General features: G+C 42.5%; 1 protein-coding gene and 1 long non-coding RNA gene across 3 annotated transcripts in view; one reads left to right on the top strand and one right to left on the bottom strand.

Moving 5' to 3' along the window:
- The window catches only part of LOC122552956, a 7,359-nt gene extending 4,892 nt beyond the window's left edge, over positions 1–2,467 (top strand). The window contains exon 3 of the long non-coding RNA XR_006312568.1: positions 1,921–2,467. This is a non-coding gene — a long non-coding RNA (uncharacterized LOC122552956). The remainder of the gene's footprint in view (positions 1–1,920) is intronic.
- LOC122552954 (filamin-A-interacting protein 1-like) overlaps positions 1–6,728 on the bottom strand; it is a 250,336-nt gene that overhangs the window by 180,229 nt on the left and 63,379 nt on the right. The window lies entirely within an intron of this gene.

Here is a 6,728-nt window from a genome sequence, read left to right as displayed (position 1 = left end):
GACTGGGCTTGTATACCCTTGAGTTTAGAAGACTGAGAGGGGATCTGATTGAGACATATAAGATTATTAAAGGATTGGACACTCTGGAGGCAGGTAACATGTTTCCGCTGATGGGTGAGTGCCGAACCAGAGGGCACAGTTTAAAAATATGGGGTAGACCATTTAGGTCAGAGATGAGGAGAAACTTCTTCACCCAGAGAGTGGTGGCTGTGTGGAATGCTCTACCCCAGCGGGCAGTGGAGGCCTAATCTCTGGATTCATTTAAGAAAGAGTTGGATAGAACTCTCAAGGATAGTGAATCAAGGGTTATGGAGATAAGGCAGGAACAGGATACTGATTAAGGATGATCAGCCATGATCATATTGAATGGTGGTGCAGGCTCGAAGGGCAGAATGGCCTATTCCTGCACTTATTGTCTATTGTCTATTGTGATCAGTTAAGGCTGGGTGCGGTTAATTACAGATTGAGACTGACCTGAGGCAGACTGACAGAAGCATGGAGCAGACATTTTAAAGCACTAGAACTAAATAAACATATGGATTAAGAGCTAATTTATAAACTTGTCTATCAATTTATTTGCATTTAATGACCATTTGAAAACACTTCTAACAGCCCAACAAATCTTCTTAGAAGTAAAACCAGCTGGACAACCAACACGTTATTTACTTCCGAGAGGACTAAAATGTTAATTATCGTCCCATAAATTGCCACACAGATATACAGTCTCCAAAAGAAACCTTATACAAAGAATTGCACATTGTCCCTTTCCTGTAAGAAGGTGTATTTATGGCTTTACTCACACACACAAAAACACAGAAAGGTGTTCACATACAATATAGCACACTCACACACACAAAAGCAAACACACCCACCCACATCCATACCCACTCCTATAATTAAACGCAATCATTATACACAATAATTGCAATTTGCTTCCAGTCAGTTAACAGGAGTTCCTAGCAAGCTATGAATAAAATAATATTCTTGTGTAGTTTAAATGTAAATCTTGAGTACATTGATTCTCATGAACATATCTGGTAAGTTTACATAAAGTGAAAACATATCTGCAATGCAAAGTAATCTCCAGACAGCCTGTGCCTTGAGTGCTAACATGAAGAGAGCCGGGTATTTGGTTCAACTGCATGTTACATTCTCAAATGGACATTATTCCAAATGTGCAACACTCACCCATTTATTCCCAAAGATAGATCTTGTATGGTACAAGTGAAATTAATTATGCAGAGGTAGCTTTGTTAAATTTGAGTACAGGTAGGATTCTATATATCATTTCTATGGTTGCCAGCTCTACCAGATCTTGTTATGCTGTACCTTTCTGGAAGTATGGATTCTACCTTGGCTATTTTTGGCTGCAGATGTGTCATCAGTGTGTTGATTGTTTTACATGATTTCCATCACACTGTCATCTAGTTGTGTTGTTTTGTGTTGCCTGTGCACAGCCACATTTGTTCACTTCCACATGGCACCAAAATGGTGGCAGAGTAGCAGTGCTACGTTTGAGCTCCAGAGCTGGTTCACTTCCATCTCCTTTTTATAAAACTTATTTTGCTCTTTTCTTTCCCCCTTTTGTTTAAAAAGTTTTACTTCTGTGAGGCATTAATGATGGGCCCTGCCCAAGTATGTCCCGGGATCTAGCGATCGGAGGCTGTGAGCGGGCCCTGTCACAGCATGTCCCAGGACCCGGTTGTGGCACTGGTAGTTATAGAATCAGAGGCAGCAGACAGCAGTTGGAAGTGGTAACGTCAACTGCAGAAAGTACTGAGTTCCTCCTGAGACTCCAGACTGTGGCTTGGCCTGGGTGCCTGCGTGGAGATAAGACTTAAATAAGAATTTAATATCTGGATGTTTCTCAATCCTTTTGGCTTTGTTTCCTTTACTTCTGCAGTTTTTTTTAAATTCCAGTTTTGTAATCAAGTGTTAACCAAGATGGCACCAGTTACATCAGTGGAGGCGAGATGGCACCAAAGAATGGCGACTTTCATTCAAGGGGAGGGGATTCGTGTCTGCCACCGGGCCAATCTTCCGTGACAGATCACTTAACAAGGACTATAAAGCTGGACACTTTACTTATCAATTTTTCTGCTTTTTTTAATGTTTTGGTTTATTTCTCTGTGTTTTAAGCTGACGGCAGAGAATGACAACACTATATAACACCTTTCACTGTATTTTGTAACAAGATACATGTGATAGTAAATAAATAAATAAAATCTCTGAAATTGCTTCTGCTCTTCATCATTCTTGTGCCATTCAGTATCATGGCTTCATGTGTACGACTCTGACCTTGTGCCCCATGTGTAGTTGAGATATTTTCATATCTGCCCGCTGGTCACACACGACTTTCATCCTTCCTTATTTTCTAGGAATTACATCTTGGATCTCAGAAAATTTGAATAGATGGTGGCCTGGAAATATTGGTCTTGATTGGCTTCTGAACATGATCTATGCTTGATGGTCACCCTACACCCAAAGATGTCGCTCTGAGGTGTAACATAGCAACATGAAAATCTTATTTTGAATTGATCTTACACTTTGGGATAAGTGATTTCATGGGGAAAGTGAGGACTGCAGATGCTGGAGACCAAAATCAAGAGTGTGGTGTTGGAAAAACACAGCAGGTCAGGCAGCATCTGAGGAGCAGGAGAATTCATGTTCCAGGCAAGATTCCTTCATCAGGAATGAGACTTGTGGGCTGGGGAGGTGAGAGATAAATGGGAGGGGTGTGATGCTGGAGTAGAAGGTAGCTGAAAGTGCATTAGATACATGGAGGTGGGGGTAATGGTGATAGATCGGAGGGGAGGATGGACTGGATAGGTGGGAAGGAAGATGGACAGGTAGGGCAATGCCAAGTTGGACGGTTGGAACTGGGATATGGTGGGGGGAGGGGAAAGGATAAAATTGGTGAAGTCCATATTAATGCCATGTGGTTGGAGGGTCCCAAGGTGATTTAATGGTCTAAGCTATTCACTTGGCAGTCTGTTTGATCTGTGGTAATGTGGAGAACATCATATGGGTCACAGTTCATTTAGCTGACATATCCCTCAATGTTCTGCCTGTATACTGTAGCCTAGCGACTGAAATCATGTCTTCAGGTGCACCAAACAGCATGAATATAACACTCAATGGACTAAATCTGACTTCTTTTGGCTAAATCTGTGCTGCATCGATTTTGTTGGAGTTTATTTTCCATTATGAGGCCTTGTGAATTTCTCTCATATCTAACAAATCTTGCCTCATTAACTATTTACAACCACAGCTGTGTTGTCCCCATATCCAATTCTAGCCACATCTCATCATGCACTGCTCCCAAAACAACCCACCACTAAGCAGATATCCCACAATTCACCAGCATTCTTTGTACCTATGCCATCTTTAAAAGCACATTGTGCACCCAGACGTAAACTGTCAATTCAGAGATGCCCACCTTAGTTCCTGACATTTGCCCCAGATATGGTAATGGGGGAAAATGGTGTCCCACTGTGTGGTCAAGGACCTGGAGGTCCTGCTGGTAAGGGTGGTGTTAACACAGGACTTCCTCATTACCCAGGACTAGCAATGGAGGCCATGACACCAAACTATGTTAACCTGCCCCAAGGTTGCAACCTGGGTAGATGTAGTCCCAGTCGATAGTGTGGTACTGTAAAAGCACAGCAGGTCGGGCAGCATCCGAGGAGCAGAAGAATTGATGCTTCGGGTATCAGGTGAAGGGCTTATGCCTGAAATGTCATTTCTCCTGCTCCTCAGATACCGCCTGACCTGCTGTGCCTTTCCAGCACCACACTCACGACTTTGATCTCCAGCATCTGCAGTCCTTACTTTCTCCGAGGTGTAGTTCCAGCCAACTGGAAAAATGTACAATAGTGTAAGAAGAAAATCAACAACCTTCTGCACTCTGCCTGAGCGGAGTGCCACCATCTTCTTTCTGATATTTCACACTCACTCCATCTCTGCTATTGTACCCAACTTCTACCACACTTACTATTATCTGCAAGATCTTCTCTCACTCACTAATCACCCACCCCAACCCACTACATCACTGCACTGCCTACTTACTTGCTATGGACACCTTCCTACCTGCATCAAAAATAATAGTGGCACCACTAACTTTCATCTCCCTTAATAATCTGCCTCTCTCAGTCCAAGAGGAAATCAGCTGCCAGTCAGGCAGAAAGGATGAAGACCAGCCGGGTTGCCTGAAATTTGGCTCCTCATCCCCTACTGGAAATATCTTGATTCTGACCATCCCAAAGTGGCTGACCAACCATTTCCATGTGCCTGGTCTGACACTGGAGGCTGGCCTTGAATACTGTACCCCCCCTACACCAGGTCGTGTCATCACATGTTTTGTTATTATACACAACTCATTGTTAGCCACTAATAATCTCTATTAGTAGCTATTCATTCTCTAAGCTGATTGTTGTCCACTCCTTTGTCTGTCCAACTATTCTTCTCTCTCTCTGGGCTCTATCTTCACCTATCCTTCCTGCCATCCAATCTTCTGCATAAAAAACAACTTTTACCTTGCAACCTGAAAGGGCAATGGACCCAAAATGTTAATTCTGATTTCTCTCCACAGATTCTGCCAGACCTGCTGAGCTTTTACAACAATTTCTGTTCTAGGATTGACAAAGGACTAGGATTGACAAAGGAGCCAGGCCATTTCTGAGTGAAAATAGGATAGAGGTCAAAGGGAGAAAGTTGCAGGCTGGAGAGGAGGGTGTTCATTTAATTAGAAGATAATGCTCAAAGCCCCTCCGCTTTCAAGATTCTGCATCCCTCAAGTAGGCATATCCTGACCCAAAGTTTATTGAATAAACCTGAAGGTGTTTGTTATTTCCTCTCCCCGCCTGACCGTCCTTCCGACTGGTGACTTTAAAATCTGATGCTCGATTGGGCATTAATTGCCCCCTAGACAGCCACAACGAATGTCCGGGTAGGAAAACTCATTGTGGACTTAAGCAGAGAGAAGAAAATAGTAGTGCCCCAACCCCACACAATTAAATACCCCCTACATCCTGAAGGCACGTTTTTTGTAATGCATAACTGCTTGTACTAATAGACTACTGCTTGTCAGTAGGCATCATGGGTCTCCCTATTCTGTTCTTTCTGCTAAGAAAACAATCCAAAAATATTCAAAAGTCTGAACTCATTTTCATGATATATTTTTGTTTGAAATCATTTGGGCAATAGATCATTATGAGAATAAAATAGAATAATGCATATGTGCTAGGTACTACCAGAATGTACAGTGTCACTGTGCTCTGAACGAGGCTTCATACCAGTCAATACAAGGCCAATATTGTCATGCATAGAACTGATGGACACTCCACAATATAAACTCAACGGAATTCAATTAAAGTAATAGAGCTCCAGTCTGGGAGAATTATAGATTCAAAAGCAACTAGTTTGAGGCACAAACAGACATTTCTGCGGCCACCAGCGAAAAATCAGAATGATGTGTTGCTTCCCTGGTGCCAGGATCAAGGATGTCTCAGAGACAGTGCAGAATGTTCTCAAAATGGGAGAGGGACCAACAGGAGGTCACTGTACACATTGGAATGAATGACATAGAAGGGAAAAGGGTGAGATTCTGAAGGGAGAATCCAAAGGGTTTGGCAGGAATTTAAAAAGGAGGTCCTCGAGAATAGTAATATCTGGATTACTCCCGGTGCTGCGAGGTGGTGAGGGCAGGAATAGGAAGATAGAGTAGATGAATGTATGGCTGAGGAGCTGGTGTATGGGAGAAGGATTCACATTTTTGTGAATTCACATTCACAAACTCAGGGCATGGTTAGGAACATGGGACTGGGGTATCATAGCAATTGCAGAAACATGGCTCAGGGATGGGCAGGACTGGCAGCTTAATGTTCCAGGATACAAATGCAACAAGAAGTACAGAAAGGGAAGCTAGCGAGGAGAGGGAGTGACGTTTTTGATAAGGGATAGCATTACAGCTGTATTGAGGGAGGATATTCCTGGAAATACTTAGAGGGAAGTTATTTGGGTGGAACTGAGAAATAAGAAAGAGATGATCACCTTATTGGGATTGCATTATAGACTCCATAATAGAGAGAAATTGAAAAACTAATTTGTAAGGAGATCTCAGTTATCTGTAAGAATAATAGGGTGGTTATGGTCAGGGATTTTTAACTTTCCAAACATAGACTGGGACTGCCATAGTGTTAAGGGTGTAGATGGAGAGGAATTTGTTAAGTGTGTACAAGACAATTTTCTGATTCAGTATGTGGATATACCTACGAGAGAAGGTGCAAAACTTGACCTACTCTTGGGAAATAAGGCAGGCCAGATGACTGAGGTGTCAGTGGGGGAGCACTTTGGGACCAGCGACAATAATTCTATTAGTTTTAAAATGATGGAAAAGGATAGACCAGATCTAAAAGTTGAAGTTCTAAATTGGAGCAAGGCCAATTTTGATGGTATTAGGCAAGAACTTTCAAAAGCTGATTGGGGGCAGATGTTCCCAGGTAAAGGGATGGCGGGAAAATGGGAAGCCTTCAGAAATGAGATAATGAGAGTACAGAGACAGTGTATTCCAGTTAGGGCGAAAGGAAAGGCTAATAGGCATAGGGAATGCTGGATGACTAAAGAAATTGAGGGTTTGGTTAAGAAAAGGAAGGAAGTGTATGTCAGGTATAGACAGGATAGATCGAGTGAATCCTTAGAAGAGTATAAAGGCAGTAGAAGTATGCTTG

This window comes from Chiloscyllium plagiosum, chromosome 9, assembly GCF_004010195.1.
Source record: "Chiloscyllium plagiosum isolate BGI_BamShark_2017 chromosome 9, ASM401019v2, whole genome shotgun sequence".
Taxonomy (NCBI): domain Eukaryota; kingdom Metazoa; phylum Chordata; class Chondrichthyes; order Orectolobiformes; family Hemiscylliidae; genus Chiloscyllium; species Chiloscyllium plagiosum.
The sequence above is the reverse complement of the archived record's forward strand: the minus strand, read 5'-3'. Positions and strand labels throughout refer to the sequence as shown.